At 28.1% G+C, this 19,175-nt stretch overlaps 1 protein-coding gene across 6 annotated transcripts in view; it reads right to left on the minus strand.

Moving 5' to 3' along the window:
* Positions 1-19,175, minus strand: part of LOC126740790 (cGMP-dependent protein kinase, isozyme 2 forms cD4/T1/T3A/T3B) — a 189,101-nt gene that overhangs the window by 121,046 nt on the left and 48,880 nt on the right. The window contains exon 1 of one of the 6 annotated variants that reach the window (XM_050446964.1): positions 13,417-13,580. The exons of 4 other annotated variants lie outside the window; for them this stretch is intronic. The gene's annotated coding sequence lies outside the window, so the exon portion shown is untranslated. Of the gene's footprint in view, positions 1-13,416; positions 13,581-19,175 lie in introns of those variants that run through there. One more of the 6 variants, XM_050446965.1, reaches the window with a different exon arrangement.

Genomic DNA, 19,175 nt, shown 5'->3' on the forward strand with positions numbered 1-19,175 from the left:
CTAATTCCCTGGTCAAATACTCGATATGACTACACCAGCTTAACTTTGAATCGATATAAAAGCCTAAAAATGTTGTGCATTGTACATTTATGATAGACTTATGAGGTACATTCGAATGAGGTAAAATTTTGAACGGTGATCAATAACGCGCGGGTTATCAAAACCGATAACAATTGAGTTTTGGAGGTTTCATTCTGAACATCTAAAAGAGTTGACATTTGCAGTCAATTTCATTGTGGGAAATTGTCACTGAGGTATTATCGGCAAATAGATAAATTTTGTAGTTAGATTGGTTTAGCAAAATAATAAGAAAAGTAACGGTGAGAGAACGGTTTCCCCTTACGGAACTCCTAAACTAACATTTTAGGTTTTTGACATGAATTTCTTATCAAGAATTGTTCCTGAGTTGACAAATTGATGCCAGTCAGAAACATACGATATGATCCAAGTCGAAGCCTTTTGTATATTTAGATAGATCATAGTATATCCCAACCACAAACCGTTTTATATCAAGCTGGGAATTATTATAATTCAAGCTTTGAAAAAGGGCAGTTTTCTTTTAGAGAGCCATGAATGATTCATTGAATCACCCTCAAATAAGGCATTTATTATCTTTTATAAAGGAAATGATAATATTTCATTCTTGTACCTTAAAATAAAGCAGGATATTTCATCAGATTTTCCTCTCAAACAATCCACTCAAGGTTTTTTTGCATATCTATAGAAACTCTCTTTGGTCTTTCTTGGTGGTCACATAATCTAGCAAAATATTGCTACTGCAATTTGAGAAAGTTGGGTACTGCATATTTGATTGTGCCTTTTCTCCACTGGCATTAACAGACAATAGGAAGTGTATGGTAAATGTGAGGATCTTGAATTAAATTGTTCGCTACATATAAAGAATATAATTTAATTGATGACAATGATTACTATGGGGGTGCCGACGTAAAATGATATAAACTTAGGTAAAATTACAAGAAAAATGTAAATTTTGCAAAGCTATGAGTGTATTTTGCTAAAACTAATATTGTAGAAAGCTACAGTTTATGGTAAGGAGGAAAGTGCTCTTATGCTTGTGAAACTGAAGATTCTAGGCAAAAAACAGGAAATAATGTAAAAAATTTAGCTGGTGAAACAAATGCTAGTTAGAAAGAGGGTTTTAATCAAGTAATGAGAAAAAATTAAACAAGCAATGATCGACCTATGGTTAAATTCTGTTTAAATTCCTAAAATAGAATTCCGAGACTCAAAAACAGGAAACCGGTTCTCCGACGCGGTAAATCCAATTTCCCATTTAAACCGTCATTTTAATTAGGACAATTATTGCGCTTAATAATCTTTATGCGCCCGTAAATAGCAAAAATTAAGTTATTAATAAAGCCGATGATGGCATCTTAGTTGAAAAATCGCCATATTTAAGAGATGAGCATAAGCGGAATTCTTAAACTTAATCCCTGACAAATGGCCCCAAACCAAAAGCGTATCTTCCGTAAATTACGACTGCCAACTTGAAAAATTATCAGTTACTTTTTTGGGTATGGGTTTATAATAAAATAATTAATTTTATGGTCTTTGGGTATCGAATAACGAACAAGTTCGAGTCATAATAAGTGGGGCCATTAATATTCGTGAAAAGTAGATTATGATTTCTTGTGTTTGGTGTATAGATATAGCAGTCTCATTCCTATGTATCAAGATTAAATTCTCTGGAAATGTTGGGCATGAGAAAGTATGACATAAACTAAAAAATGTTTTAAATTCTGTAAAAAATCTAAAAATAATTATGATGATATCAACAAAATATATTTGCCTTAAAATTTTTTCAAAAGTATGTTCATGCTTCAGGCAGTTAAACATTCTTTATTGGAAATGTTGCATGGACCAGACAACCTAGGCATGTTTGGCAAACTCTCTCATTATGACATTCCCAAGACTACTAATAATTCAAATTTAACAAATGCTCTCCTATAAATAATTAGAAATATAAAATGCAGACTATGCCACTATAAAATATCAGGAGAATCGTGTCACCATTAATGAATTCTTCTTGAGGAATATGTCTGACATACCAATGTTGTAAACGCTTAAAGAGCATAAATCTAATGCTGTTAGCTGTAATGGGTTGTCACTGATTAAATTATGTGGTCCTGGAATTTATGATTGAGGGTTCCTTTCTTGCCTCACATTTTTAATAGTAGTATCAAAGATTCGGTTTTTCTTGAGTAGTGGAAAGCTGTTAAAAGTTCTTCCCTTACCTAAGACATCTCTTAGTAGTTCATAGTATTTCTGATTTGACACCCACAAAGCTATTACCAGTCATAAGAGATTTCTTAAGAATTACAGTACTTCTTGGAATAAGTTAATATTTTAGTTACTATTATTCAAGAAGCAGATCGTGAAAACACTTTAGCTTTAGTATCTTTATATTTTAGTAAAGCTTTTGACGCCTTGGACCACCAGCTGCTAAGTGAAAAACTTCGATATTATTAGGGATTTTTAAAGTCGACGATCAATTTCTTTAAGGATTATTTACGTGGCCGAAAACAGCAAGTACAAGTTGGGACAAAAACTTCAAATTACCTACCGCTGTCTAAAGGGGTACCACAAGGTTCTATCTTGCTCATGTACACTTGACATTGAACATCTCGCAGATTGTTGTGAAATGTGAAGATACGCGGATTATTCTTCGTATTCTTCGAACTTCGCATTAGCTTTCATTTTAAAAAAGCGATCAATGCAGCTAATTCATAGATCGCATCTCTTAAAAATGTTTATAGTTATGCATAAAGAAACAGTTTAAAAATAAGTCCATCTTTCAAATCCAAATTTTATCTAAATAGTCAACGGGCCGAACACAATTTTGAACTCAAAATAGCTGATGATAATATCCCAACAGTGTAAACGAGTATAAAAATTTGTGTGTGTTGTTTGAAACTAATGTAGGGAAATTACTCAAAAGTCTATTAAAGTAATTATTAAAAAATAAATATATTTTAAATCTATCCTTAAATAATCGGCTTTGTTAGTCACTGGCTCATTTTTACAATATCTAGGCAAACATAGTTTTTGGTCCATGTCTTGATTTGCAGTCAAAGAATCGCTTGCAAAGAATTCAAAACTCAAGTATCTTGATTTTTAATCTTAACATGATAGATCACGTCTCGCATTTTTTATAGAGCATGTTATAGAACAACCATGCATAGATGCACTATAAAACAACCTCGAGAAACACACTTTTTTGGCATAATGAGAACACAAGATCCAATAATTTTCCAAACAAAAATAGCACCTTTCCTAGAATAAACCAACCACAAACTATGTTTAGACCAAATTCCTTCTAGAATCGACCCTATATTCTAAATTTAATTATAATTTAAAACCTGAAGTGAACTTTCTAAACTGCTTGAAACAAACTTGCAAAAGTATGTTGTACAGTTACCTTTAAAGGAAAAAAAACGACAAAAGAGCTTTCCGTAATTAATAAAAAATTATGAAAACAATGAAGAATGTTTTACAAAGTATTTTGACTTGCCTGAAAAAAAAAACCACAACTGAAAAACATTTGGAATTTTCTGTAAAGGAATTAAAAATGGTAAAACTAAAATAAAGCTGCTCGGAAGAAATATTAAATTATCATCAAAAATTACCTAAAAAAACCATAAATGTGATGTATAAAGATTTTCAACTATTCAAAAAATAAAACAAAAAGTGAACTTCATGGAGAAGAATGGAAATAGTAAAACTTTAACTTTTAGCTTAAAAACTTATTAAAAAAAAAACAACGAAAAATAGCTTTGAATTTTCTAAAAAATTAGTATAATTAAAAATATAGAAATGACTGCAAGCGAAAAAAAAAACTACTTTGAGAAATTAAAAATTATCGAAAAAACCCTAAAATATTCAAAATTACTTGGTAAAGATAAAATTAAAAAAGTTGTTTACTAAAACTGACTAAAAAATCTGAAAGTATGCATAACGCTTTACTATTTGTTAATAAAAAAAATATAAAGAGAGGAACTTCTTTTGTTTTTTTTTTGTTAAAAGAAATAGTCTAGAAGGAATAGTTAGTATTAAGAATTCTTCCAGAAGCTTGGAAGAATTCTTAATAAAAGATAATTCCGAGACTCTCACCTGGTAAAAAAATTGGAATTTAAGTTGAAATTGGAATTTAAATGAAAAGAATGAAAAAACAATTTAATTTAAGAAGAAGGATAAAAAAAATAAACTACCTGTTAAATATTTTTCATTGCCTGAAAAAAACGAAAATCTAAAATGTATAAATAATAACTCTTAACTAAAAAAAATAAATAATAATTTGAAAAATACCTTCACTGTAAAAACATTAAAAATTATAATAATAAATTTAACGGTATTAATTCCTCTATTAAAAATGTGAATAAAAAAAACAGATATGCTAAAAAAAAGGACAAAAGATACTCTGCTTCACGAATTAAGAGGACATGACATAAATTACCTGAAATTAAACTTAATTACCTGGAAGCATTTAAATCTGTTATAAGTTATATGAAATAGTAAGAATCATACCTTTTAATAATTTTTTTTTTAATTGGATAATTCTGTAAAAGAATAAAAAATAGTTATACAAAATTACTCCAACCGCATGAATTTTAAAGGGTATGTACAATATTTTTCATTTATTCAGAAAAACAATAATTTGAATTTTATGTAAATGAATAAAAGATGGTGGAAAAACTTAAACCAGAAAGAAATTTAAAAAAATGTTTTATAAAAAAATACATAAAAAAATAAAAATATGAATTTTTTAATACAATAAATCGCTTATAATATAATAAATTATTACAATTAATAAATATTTTCTTTAGTTGTTTAAAAAAGACTTGGAAATTTTTTATAATGACTTTCGAATAAAACAAAAAATAAACATCTGTAACTTTCTGTAAGATTAGCTAGCCCAAAACAAATTAAGCTGATATAAAAAATGTATTTTTTTTTTAAATGACTAACAACTATTTAAAAGAATAATTGAAATTAAAAATAAAATTAAGACTGCCTGTAAGAAATTAAATGCCTCCGATTGCCTTGAGTTGTAAAAAAATTAACAAATAATTTAATATTTTTAATTACGATACTCGCATTATAATTAATTATAATTTTTTTTTAATTAGAAAATTAAACAAATTAATCTTCAATAGACTGGATGAAATACTTAAGAAAAAATCACTTTAACTGATTAAGTAATTGATGAGACATGCCATCTAGAAGTGGGAAAAAGTGATAAATTCAATTGTCAGGAAGGAGCAAAAAATAAAAACTATTTTCTACTATAAAAAATGGAAGTACTATTATTTAACTGCATCTCATAATTCAATAGTAAATCTGCCTGTTCTTGAAATAAATCAGCCAGCGCTTGCACAACAATAAGTGTTAATTTTTTCTACTTATTTAGCGGCCGTATATTAATTAATATTGGTCATTGATGGGAACACGTGAGAATTTCTAATGTTTTGTTCAATTTATTTTCTATTTAAATTGATCGGATGTGGGGTTTGATTAAGTGAAATGTGTTGAATTGATTTAAGCGTAATAGCTTTAACTGATGAGAACGCATGGTGGAATTTCATTTTGTTGTTTTAAATAATATTTGAGTGTTATGATTTTTTTTTAATTAAATAAGTATTTTTCTCCACTGATTATTTTAAATTATTTTCTGATTTTTCCGATTTTTTTTCAAAATTGTTTAAATATTTCTAAAACCTTATAACAATAATAAAAAAATATTTTCACTTACTCACTTAATTTCTAAAATGAATCTGAAAGAGTTTGCATATAGTTAAGACATTCTCATTAATTGCTATTAATAACTTTGGGGCAGTCGATGTAACTTTTTACTTCTCAAAGTCAGCTGAATATAACACATACTACTTCAAGAAAACTTACGTTGTTTCGAATATTATTAATGTAAAAAAAAAACAATTTTACTGCATCTGCCTATGGCTAAAAAACGAAATAACTGCAAGAGCTTGAGTGATGTGAATAATGACTTCAGTTGCCTGTAATACTTAAGTAATGTATGATAACTGTGATTTCGTTTTGGTCAAAAATATTTGCATGATCTCTTAAAGAGGATGAATGAAATGGTCTTATTATTTAATAGTCTAGATGAAAAAAGGAATGTACAAAAAATATGCAAAAAGGCTTAGGCTAAGTCAAAGAAGAATTTTATTTGTCTGGATGAATGAATTCAGTTCTTATACACAAACAGCTCGATTAAATTATACTAGTTGTAACTTTGTAACATAATTATAAGGTCAATATCAAAGACCAGAACTACAACAACCGTGACATGGTTTAGCTTTACGACCGTAAAAGAATAAAGGTAAAATCACCAAAAGTCCTCCATACAAAGAGTCAGTATAGCCTCATCTATAAATTGCAGCAAGACCTATTTACTGCTTCAGCTGAGTATGCTTTGGTACCTTGTGTGACTGAGGATTTGCAAATATCTGGAGAGGTAACCGAAAATTTGAAAAAACTCAGTCTAACCCCAGAGTCAGGCAAGCACTCAAAATATTTGATGAAAAGACTCGTAGAAGGATTTTTACCTAGTTACCAAAGAGGCGTCACATCAGAATCCAACCTATTAGGATGTTTTTTGTTTTCTAAAGGAGAAGTTGCTTAACGATGACCTGAGAAGAATGGCAGTACCTAAACTGGCATGCGGACTCGATAACTTGGACTAGAGAATGATTCGCAGCATGTTAGAAGACAGGCCTGCAAGTCCTGGTGTGTTGCTATACTTCTCAACGTCGTTTTTTGGAGAAAAGCTTGGATTGTTACTTCTATAAAACGTTGTGTTGCAAGAGAGACATCCAATATCTTTGGGATCATTTCGAGTCGAAATACGTTTAAGGAAAGGATAATGAATTGATCTAAACAGGCAGTCAGTCGAAGTAATTTTTTAATTTCTTCCAGGCAATTTAGGTGAACTCCCGTTTTTTCTAGACAGCTGAAAATAAGTTTAAATGATTTTTAACAGCTTATATAAGTACTGTAACAGTCTCAATAAAATGTATAATTTTTGCAAAGGCCTGAAGGAAATGAAAAATTACTTTAACTACTTCAGTGCCAAAGACCTTCATCTGTCTGGACGAAATAAGCAAAATAATTTATTTCTCCTTCAATAATGTAATTTCTATGAGGTATTTAAATATTCAATAAAAATAGTAAAGTCTAAAGTGACTGAAAAATCATTACGATGGAACTTCAATTAATTATAATTGGTTACATGGAAAATAATTAGAATTAATAAAATAGCTGCTACTAGTTATAATATTTAGAAGTCATTATTAATGTAAGAACTATCAAGTTGAGGTTTAAGGAAATTATTGGTTCAGCAAAAGTCGATTAGTATAAAAAAATAGAGATGAAATTTTTGATATAAATGAGGATGAACTTTTAAGTCATGTATGAAAACAATGATAACACTGTGCTGTGCAAATGATAACACAAGTGCTAAAGCAAGGAAAAAGAGAATTAAACAAAAAAATACAGAAGATAATAAAAAAAACACCCAAAATGGATTCAGTCTTATTGATATAGAAGAATAAAAAAATAGTAGATCAAAACTATATATCTACACTAATCAGTGGCATCTTAAATTATGTACTGCAAATATTTGACCTATTGTCATAGAAAGAGATCTCAAACTGATTTATTCTTGATGAGCCTAAAAAAATTGCCATGAAAAATCCTATAGAAACTATAGACAATTCTAAAAACATATTATTATTTCATCATTAGTAAATACTAGTAAACATAAAGAAAGGAAAAGATCAAGAAATAAAAAAGAGAATTAAAGACAGTTGCTAGAAAGAAGGAAACGTTTGAAAATAAAACCAAAACAGAGCAAAAGTTTAAAAAATATAAATTTTTAAAATAATAAACATTAAAAGTGCTCGTCAAATGCCAATGAAAAAAATTATGCATCTTTCAAGCAAAAAGCAAAAAAACAGTAGCATGTTATTGCTTGTCATAAAAATGGGAAAGCTGTATGCAAAACCCAAAAAGTACCTACATCCTCATTTTTACAAAGCTCCTCAATTTTGTTCTTATGAATCCTTGGATATTTCATTATATATTTAGAAACAAAAATATACTAAAAAATTACCAAGAAAAAAATTAATGTATTTAAGTTAATATAATTAATATCATATCACAGCATATACTACAACTACGGCCAGAAATAGAAAAATTTCAATTAGTAACAAGAAAATACAATTTGAAGGAACATATAGTCGAAGAATACATGTTGGTCCTCTTTAAAAGCGTCATGAATCCAAAGATATATAAAAAGATGTAAACAAATATTTGGAATAAGAGAATTTGTCTGAAGACTAGATGTGGAATGTGATAAATGCATCAAAGCCTCGCTTTCGTTTATCTTGTATAATAAATTTGTAAATTTCTCTCAATTGTGATTAGCTAAATGGCAGAATGTATTGAAGTGAATATGCTAGTTTTTGAAAATAGGACGATTTTTTGTGCCTTGTATTTTTTTAAATTTGAACCCATTTAAAAGAATTTTTTGGAAGTTTCATTTGTACCTAAGTGAACTTTCTGAATTGCCTGAAACAGACTTGTAAAAGTATGTTGTACACTTAACTTCAACTGCACAAGAGAAAAAAATGGAAAAAGAGATTTTCGTAAATGAAGAAACAACTGATCAAATCTTTAGAAGTATGCAATGACTTTCAGCTTTTCGAAAAAAAGAAAAAAAAGCATTTGGGATTTTCTGTAAAGGAATTTGAAAAATGGTGAAACTAACATTAAGCTGCTCGGAAGAAATGTTAAATAATCAAAAAAAAATTACCAAAAAAAAAACCTTAAAAGTGATGTATAAAGATTTTCAACTATTCAAAAAAATAAAATAAAAAGTGAACTTCATGGAGAAGATTGGAAATAGTAAAACTTAAACTTTTAGCTTCAAAACTTTAAGAAAAAAAAAACTACTTTAACTATCAAAAAAAAACTCTAAAATATTCGAAATTACTTGCTAAAGATAAAATTAAAAAAGTTTCGACTCTTTATATAAAATAAAAAAGTATGCACAATGTTTCACTGTTTGTAAATAAACAAATATAAAAGAGGAATTTTGTCTGTTTTTTTTTTATTAAAAGAAATAGTCTAGAAGGAATAGTTAGTATTAAGTATTCTTCAAAAACTTAGAAGAATTGTTAATAAAAGAGAATTCCTAGACCCCTGGTAAAAAAAGGTAACTTTCTATAAACCGATAAAAAATTGTGAAACTACCTGGAATTTAAATTATTATCAGATTCTTATATCTGCTTGGAAGAAAAACTGCTTCTTAAGTGTTTTTTAAGTTTAATTGCAAAACAAACGATTCAAGGTGGTTAAGAATAAGTTTAATTGTCTGGAAAAAGCATTAAAAGTGTAAATAATGAGCTGTGAAAATACAATAAAAAACTGTTTTTAAACTATAGGAAAGATAATGGAATATGGTGAAACTTTAACGTCCGAAAGAAATTTAAACTGAATATCAACTTTTTTCATTCAGGAAACAAATGAAAAAAGAATTTAATTTTAGAAATAAACTACCTGTTAAATGTTAATAAATATGTATATATGTTATGTATAATAAGTTTTAACAACCCAAAAAAAAAATAATAATAATTTAAAACATTTTTGACACTTCACTGTAAAAACATAAAAATTATGATAATAAATTTAACTGGATGAAAAAAAACTAAAATTATTAATTTCTTTATGGAAAATTTAAATAAAAATAAACAAAAACAGATATGCCGAAAAAAACGACAAAAATTACTCTGCTTGAAATTGGTAACAGCAGACGGAATTTAAACTATCTAGTATCATTATAAAAAAACACAAAAGTTACCAAATTTTCAAAATTATTTCTCACAGTCTTAAGACACTAAAGAAATGACTAAAGAACTATTCGAAAAAACGTTCTTGGACTATTTAAAAGTTGTACAAGATGGCTTAAACTATGAAATAAATTTAGGGCTCGTACACTACAACTTAGTAACTATAACTATATAACTATATTATAACTAAATAATCTTGAGTAAATAGTTCATTGTTTCCATAAAGAGACCGGTTTGAATTAAGTAGTAATAAATTAAACTTTAAGGCACAGGTCTCAAATATACAGTGCATCCCAAAAGTTATGTCTAAATTCATTTAAAATTCAGGGATGTGTTCGAAAAAAAACGCTCGGACCCGTCGATTTTTATTTCAAGTTGCGCACTTTTGTACGTGAAGTTTGTATATACAGGGTTGCTCAAAAATAAATTACGACCATCAACTTAATTTTTTCAAATAAACGTACGTAGAATTCCACGCGAAATTCAAAGATGAAATAAAAAAAGGTGCTTTCATTTGAAAAAATGAAGTTGATGGTCGTAATTTATTTTCGAGCAACCCTGTATATACAAACTTCACGTACAAAAATGCGCAACTTGAAATAAAAATCGACGGTTCGACCGTTTTTTTTTCGAACACACCCCTATATTTTAAATGAATTTAGACATAACTTTTGGGATGCACTGTATTGGAATATAAGGTTAAAGGAAGGAACACATATTTCGCCAGTACTAGGCATCATCAGTTCATCTGTAAGAAAATTACAGGAATAATAGCTTAACCAACACTTACGAAACACGTGTAAGCCTTTGACCTTATATATCAATATATTTGAGACCTGTGACTTGGAGTTTAATTTATTACTATTTGAATAAAAAATAATAGTTGGACTTTTAATATTTTCGATCAACAACTAAAATCATGATTTATTAGTTTTAGGCAATAGGGGCTTTTAGTTATTGCTTTCAGGCAGTCAAGTAATTGCAGTAATTCTTGTTTTTTTTTCAGATAGTTGAAAATATTTTTAATTTTTTTTATCGGTATATGTTATTACGGAAATTATCTTTATAAAAATGTATTCACATTCAAAGCCAGATATTTTTATCTGTATTATGTAATAATCCACTTAAAGAAATTATGTAGTTTTTAACAAAGAAGCAAACAGAATCCAATTGCTGAGTCTTTGGATATCCTTGTATTAAGAAAACTATATAGGAGCCCAGGGACTACACAAATTCACTTTCATATATAAGAAAATCCTTGGATATTTTCAAGTAAAATATTTGTGTCCGTGTAAACACCTGTGGCTTTTATTCTGGGACTAAATTTAAATTACCCGCCACTTTTTTGACATTTCTTTACTTTTGAGAGGTGAACAAAAAAAATATTCACATTGTTTTTTCTTGTAAATCCTTAATTTTTCTGCCATTTGCACCCACTATAAGTATTTCTAGTAGAGATCTTCGTATGACGTAATAAATAGGGTGATAAAAGGAGGCATCTGCTAATAGTGCTGTAAGAGAAACTGGAGTAAAAAGGATACACAATTTATGTTGGAATTGGTATCTGATCAAAAAATTAATAAACCACTGGGATTTAATAGATACCCACATGTTGGTATATTTAAAAAAGTAGAAGGGATACATGTGACCAAATTAAAATGAAGCTGAAAAGGCTGGTCAGGCCTAATGCCAAATTTAATTTTTTGAAGAACTAGACCTTCTACTATGCATACTAAAATATATATCTCTCCACTTTCGTGATTTTTATAATACTTTTATTTAATTTTGGTCGGTAATTAGAATAACGTATCAAAAAAATATTTTTACATAAGAATCTAATAAGCAAACAATATAATAACTATTCAAAAGTCCGTTAGATAAACCAGTAGGGATCAAAGGAAATAAACACACCACTTACTAGGTCTAAATTACTCCTTCCGGTATAAACTAAGCTAATGTTAATCATCAAATTAATATCATATCACATCAAACACTATAACTACGATCAGAAGCGGATTAGCTGCAAGTAACAAGAAAAGTACAATGTGAATGGATAGTTTGTAGAAAAGCTGGACATTTTGATCTTCTTTATGAAGCCAAATATTTAAAAAGATGTTTGAAAAAATTGATTGTTAATGTAAGCAATTGAAATAAAACAATAACTGTTGCGCTTTTATAATTTAATTAATAAGTACTACCAAAAACTTCCTGACAGTGGAAATTTGTTGCTAAGAATATGAAAGATTTTAAAAATAAAACTACTTTCACTGCCTGGTAATTTTTCAAATTTTAACCCATTTAAAAGATTTTTTTTTGGTAAGTCGCACCTGTATCTGACCGACTTAAACTACACGGGATATTTTCGTCTTGACAGTTTTATTATTTTAATCCACCAGAAACCGCAAATTGCGGTAATGAGAAATTTTATTTTTGGAAAAGCTTCGTCCAACTTTAACCATATCTTAAATATAGTTTAAAAGTGAGTTTTTCTGAGATAGAAGACTGGATTTTAAATATCGTTCCAAAAAAAAGCCATTTTTAGAGGAACACATTAGTTTTGAGTGATTAATGCCACTAACCACTATAAACAACTACCTGAAACAAATTTCTGCAATAACCTGAATCATGAAATTTCAGTTTAACTGCCTGGATGGCAAAAAAATGTTTTATTAAGCAAAAGTTATACAAAATGTCTTACGCTACGTTAAACAGAAACTTTGTTTGTCTGGACGAAGTAAATACAACCTAGACACAAGCAACTAAATAAATAATATTTGTTGAAGCTCTTTTTTGTATTTTAAGTCGTGATTTATTAGTATTAGGTAATTTACACCGTTTCATTATTTTATTTAGGCACTTCCGGATATTTCTTCCTCCTTTTCTTTCTTTAACTTATTTCAGCCTGATCGGAATTTACTTTAACTAGATAATAGGATAAAGCTGTTTGACTGTTTTATCAAATACCAATCAAATAAATTATGCCATTTTCATTAAAAAGAGCAAAAAAGACTAATTCTTATGTTATTATTTATATTGAGAAAATTGTTTACGGAAAATACGTAGATCCATTTTCGGGTACTAAGCAATAGCTCTTGGATGGCTTGGATTTGGCCTTGGCATAGGTTGAGCGAATAGACAAATGTCTTCAAACTATTTACTTCCTTTTATTAACTAAATGGGAATGACGTTCTATGGCTAAAAAATTCTATGAAAATGAAAAACTATAACTTGTATAAGAAAAAGAATATTTCAATTTAAAGAAATAATAAATAAAAGTGTTGTATATGTTGATCTTCCTTAAGAGTCTTATAAAACCAAAGATATGAAAAGAGACGCACAATTCCTAAATCCTAACCCATTTGAAAGACATTTTTGGTGGTTGCATCTAATTTTTAGCATTTAAGAAGCTTTTTAACCATTTTACGATTTTTATACAAAATTTATAATGTTACTCTTTCTATAACAGTAGACTGAATTTTAAATTTACAATATGAAAAAAAAAACCACTTGTAAAGTCCACTTTTTTTACCCTGGCCACTTTAGAGCACGTTCACACACTTCACGGGACCGATGTTGGTGATGTCTGGTTTTCACAACAAATCAATTATTTTCAATCATTCGGTTTTGATCAATAAGTCGATTGGGTTTGATTAAAGTTTCAATTAAAGCCCCAAAGCGAGTCGCGTCGCGTTTTAAAATGAACTGAAAAATCGGCGTGAGTGGCGAGTTCGAGTAGTAGCGGATTCTCTTGATGTTGGTGCGGGAGGCATATTTTGGCCACGTTTATTTCGGATATTTATTTAATATTTATTATTCGTTTACTAATTTAATTTTAAGATTTAATGAATTTATTTGGCTATTAGAAGGTTCTCTGGATTCTCTTTTAATGGTTACATTTTTGCTATTTGTATGGTATATAAATTTAGAAGTAGTTTATACTATTATTTATATAAAGCTTAATTTAATACTATATATTCCCGACTTAGACTCAAACCCCTGTTTTTACCAAAATCACTAATTCCAAGATTTTCATCAGTCATTTCCCCCCCTAAGTAGCACACAATATCTACTACTAAATAAAATGATTTTATATTAGTTATATTAAGGACGCATTGAACAATAAACTAATTCTGTGTTATGAATAACCAAAGTTTTATGGATAACTGTGTAATAATTTAATACAATATTTTTATAATGAAATAAGTAATTTGGTATAAAACATTTATAAAACCATTTTATATAACTATATACAGTATTGTGCATAAATATAGCAACAAGCGATGTTTTCAAAAATATTATTTGCTCCTTTATTTATTCCATATTATTTCTTTACTTTTAAGTACACGCCTCTGTATTATTTATAAATATACTGAGATATCATAAGAATGCCAATGCAGAGTAAGGAACCTCATGTTTGTTTATTTAGACAATATGCATAAATATAGCAACATTCTTGTTTCGCATTTATTTTATCAGTTAAATATCGATTTACCTGCTGTAAAGTTGTTATTTTTGAAACTCAGAATTAACTTAAAATGGGTCGCTCAAAAACCGTCTCTGGTAATATAAGAAAATTTATTGTGGAGCATTACGAAAATGGTGTTAGGCAGAGTGACATTGCAAGAAGCTTACGGCTTCACAGGTCAATCGTATCCAGAGTTTGCAAAATATTTCGCCTTACTGGAACAGCTGCACCGGCGCCCATTCCTGGTAGACCCCAAAAAACAAATTTGAGGATGGATAGGCAGCTGCTACGAATTTCCAAAGAAAATCATTTTTTGTCTTCTTCCCAAATTTTGGCAAAATTAAAAGAGGGTGGAGGAGTAAACCTCAGTTCCAGTACCGTAAGAAGAAGATTGCTTAATGCCAACTTACCTGCTCTTCGGCCCGCCAAAAAGCCGTTACTCTCAAAGAAGAATGGCAAGGCTCGTTTTCACTTTGCCCAATCTCATGTCCACTGGTCTGTAACTGATTGGAAGAAAGTCGTATTTAGTGATGAATCTAAATAAATAATTTATTCAGGACTGATGGAGTGATGTACGTCAGACGCCCCAGTGAACAAAGCTTAAACAAAAAGTACATTTGCCCCACAGTTAAACATGGAGGGGGAAATATTCTTGTATGGGGATGCTTCTCGGCTCGTGGCATGGGACCCATAGTAAGAATAGTGGGCAAAATGGATCGTTTCATATACAAAGACATTCTGCAAGCACATTTAGTGCCATATATGGATGAAGTCATGCCAGTAACAGCCATATTTCAGCATGACAATGATCCAAAACATGCTTCTCAATTTGTTAAGAGGTTCCGGCTATCCGATGAAAAAATAAATGTAATGGTCTGGCCATCTCAATCGCCAGACCTAAACCTATAGAGAATTTGTGGCATTACATTGACACCAAAATCAGGCACCTAACATGCTCTAATACAAATATTCTCTTTGAAATAGTAGAAAAGGCTTGGAAAGAAGTGAACAATGACTATATTATGAAATTAATTGAGTCCATGCCAAGACGATGTGCAGATGTTATAAAGAAGAAGTGGTACTACACGAAATATTGAATTGATTTTAATTTAGTTGGTGTTATATTTTTTTTAGAATCAAAACTATTTTTTGTTGCTATATTTTTGAATAATAAATTTGTATAAAACAATTTGGTGTTTTATTTATTATGATACAAAAAATATGAGAATATAAAAATATAAACAGGCTCTAACTATTCTTGTCAATAATATATAAACCTTACTTATAAAATAGATACTTAAAGATATATAACAGGAAAGTTCAATGTTGCTATCTTTTTGCACAATACTGTATGTGTTGAGCAACATTTGTTATTTAGTTGCTCTATGGCTGTTTCAAAACATGCCTATAAAAAGAAAAATAATCATTTTATAAATGCCTTGTAGTAAGTTATATTAAGTGAACAAACACTTTATTATAAAAAAAAAAATTACTCTTAGTGACTGAGTAGTTAAAATGATTATGTTTATAAAAACATTCTATTACGTTCTCTAAAATGTTATTCATATATAAAATATAAATATAACTTTTTGTAGACTAATCTTCAAATTAACTTAGAATATCTTGTTAGAATAGAACCTAGAACTCTTACTGGTACTCTTACTGACAAAATATGTTGTTGAACTAGCTGTATGAAAATTAATGTTATTATTATACGTATTTATATTTTTATTAATTTTTGGAGAAATTTTTTCGTTTTTGTATGTAGCTATTTATGTTAAATAAAGATTATTATTATTATTATATATGATATAATTCTTATCAAAATAGTTAGTATTTCATCTAAGAAAAACATAAAAAATCAAGAAATTTTAAAAGGAAAGTAAACAGGAATATCTTAAAAACTATATCATTAAAAATAATTCGTCCGGATTCAAATAATAATGAGGACATTAGATCGATATCGATAATAAAGTAAAAGTTATAAATAGTAACAATAAGGTTAATAAGCTTACTGATATTTCTAAAGACATAGAGACTCGTAATGAGCTAAGGATGTCTCTTGTGTCTTACAGGCACTCCTGGAATAAGAGTTCCAATATCTTGACTTTTAGTGCATCAATTTAAGTCATTTCTTTAAAAAAGTCTACAAAAGTCTTCAGAGTAGCTTTTAAATCAATAATATTTAAATTTTGTCTACGAGACACCCAAGATTTTTATTTGTCAAAAAAAGACAAAAATCTTTTGTTTCTTACAGGCACTCTTGGAACTAGACTTCCAGTACCTTGATTTCTAGTGCATCCTTTTAGTCGTTTTTTCGAAAAAGACTAAAAAGGTCTCGATAAATTACTAATTTTTAAATTTTGACTACAACAACCTAAGATTTCATTTGTCAATAACAGATAAGGTCTTTTGTTTCTTACTGAAATAAGATGAATCATTATTTTTAATGAAAAATTTCAAGTATGATCTTTTCAGATCTCTTAGAATAATAAGATAATTAAGAAGGTAAAACAATCGTGCAAATCTTTCCTCTTGCTTCGACCAAAAACAGCTGACCCTTGAATTTTACACCTTTAAAGCGCCATGTACCAAGTGTTGTGTTGCTAACGTTCGCGAACAAACACAATTATAAACTAAAAATATATATCATTTTTAATAGAGATAAAATATTTATGTTACATTACATCTAATGACGCTAATTAATTATTAGGTTATAATTAATTAGGTAGAATCTAATTAATTTAGGTTTATTTCGGCCATGTTGGTTTTTACGAATTACATTAGATTCATTACTTGGATTACGATTTAATTTTGAATTTAAAATTACAAAATTTAAACATGTATCGTTTGAAGATAAGTTTTATCTGAAAATCTTATGAATTTGTCAATAGTGGGGAGCCCCTTAGTTGATTAGTCTAAAATTATCAGTATAATTTATTTTAATTAAAGGCGTGGTTTATTTTACGTTTTCTTGGAATATTTTTAATTACTTTTTGTGTATCTAAATTGAGTATTTTTTGATTACATTTTAAATAATAGGCAATTTGTAAAAATGTATTTAATCTTGTAATTAATTAAAACGATTTTATATGGTTGTATATTTTTGATTATATTTCGTGTCAAAATATTTTAAAAGCAAAAAAATTAAGTATGCACTATACACAGTTGATTTTGTTTTATAATTGCTCCATATATATCTTATATTTAAGCATACAATTTCAAAAAATGCAATATCACAGTTTGTAAAAATATCTAAAAAATAAATATAAATTAACCCAAGAGTTTAAAATTTTAATTTAAATATTATTTCAAAAATGTATTAAGAAGTTTTTTTAAGGACATATTAATTTTTCAAAAGAGATATATTACTTTTCAGTTTTGTGAATTTAAATACATACTTAAATTTTTATGTTCTATTTAAATGTCAATCTACAGTTTATTAAACTAAATAAATATTTATGTAATGTTGTATTATATAATTTAAGTATATATGTTTTATTATTATTAGTATTTGCATTTTATAACATCATTAAATATACGTTTCCTTTATTGATATTTTGAAAATAATAATGAAATATGTGATTTTAGTTTCGAGCTTTATTCGTTTATTCTTAGTATTATTTTTTTCGTATAAATTAAGATTATATATATATTAAATTATTATTTATATTTATTAATATTTATATTATAAATTAAGATTTTAATCAAATTTTAATCTTAGCAAATCAATATTTTATTTATTTTGTATTTGTATTTAAGTTTTTAGATAACAATCCCAATAATGTAAATTATTTAAAAAATACAAAATTTTGGATTAGAAACAATATTTACAAATTGTAAATATTGTATTTTGGTTTTATTGGTTACAAATGTATAATTACTATATTTTTGAGACACTCTGTATTAAAGTGCAAAAATTATAAATTGTTTTTAAGGATTTTTTATACGGACCAATTTCGTTCATCTCGTTCATATTATAAAAATTATCTTTGTTATCCAACATTACGATCTTATTTTCCTAATAAGCTTTTAAATGGGAACAATTCCTTTTACTTATCTCCTAATAGCACTTAAACTTGATCTATTATTAGACCTAATTATATTTTGTGCCTAATAAACTACTTAAAAAAAAAGGTTGCGAAATTGATTTTTAAAAACTTTGATTATCAATTAATAAGTCTACAACTTTGGTGAATTGGTGAAAATATATTTTTATTATTTAAAATTTCAGTATTTTCAGAGGCAATCCAGGCACACTTGCAGCACAATAGCAGTGCAATAATTTTGAGTTACCTCAAAGACCTTTATATATTATTAAATTGCCTGAAAGAATTTTCAAATAATTGCATTTTCACATTTGAAAAACGTTTTGAGTCACAAATGAATGTAATTATGAAAGTTTTCAAGAAATTTAAGTTTCTTACCGTTACCCTTAAATTTATGAAAACTGTCCAGCCAGAAAATTAAAAGTAGCGTAAGAAATGCTAGTAATTGGTTTTTCAGCCTTAAATATTGATAGGTCATGTATACATATATCACAAAGAGAATACAGAAATAGGCGTACAATGGGCCTACTAAAGCCTAAGTGCAGTAGTGTTGTCGCCACCACCCTCTTACGTCACAGATTGAAAAAGACTTTTTTTATAGAAAAGCTAGAAGCTAAAAAGAGACCCAATACAATAAAGAAAAGTTTCATTTTCTAAAATTTTATCACTTCAAGTTATTTACGTTGAAAGGAGCATAGGTCCTGTACTGTTGCAAGAACAAAATTTAAGAATATGACATAGGTAAGCTGTAAAATTTAAGGTTAAAATTATTTT

This window comes from Anthonomus grandis, chromosome 9 (assembly GCF_022605725.1).
Source record: "Anthonomus grandis grandis chromosome 9, icAntGran1.3, whole genome shotgun sequence".
Taxonomy (NCBI): Eukaryota; Metazoa; Arthropoda; class Insecta; order Coleoptera; family Curculionidae; genus Anthonomus; species Anthonomus grandis.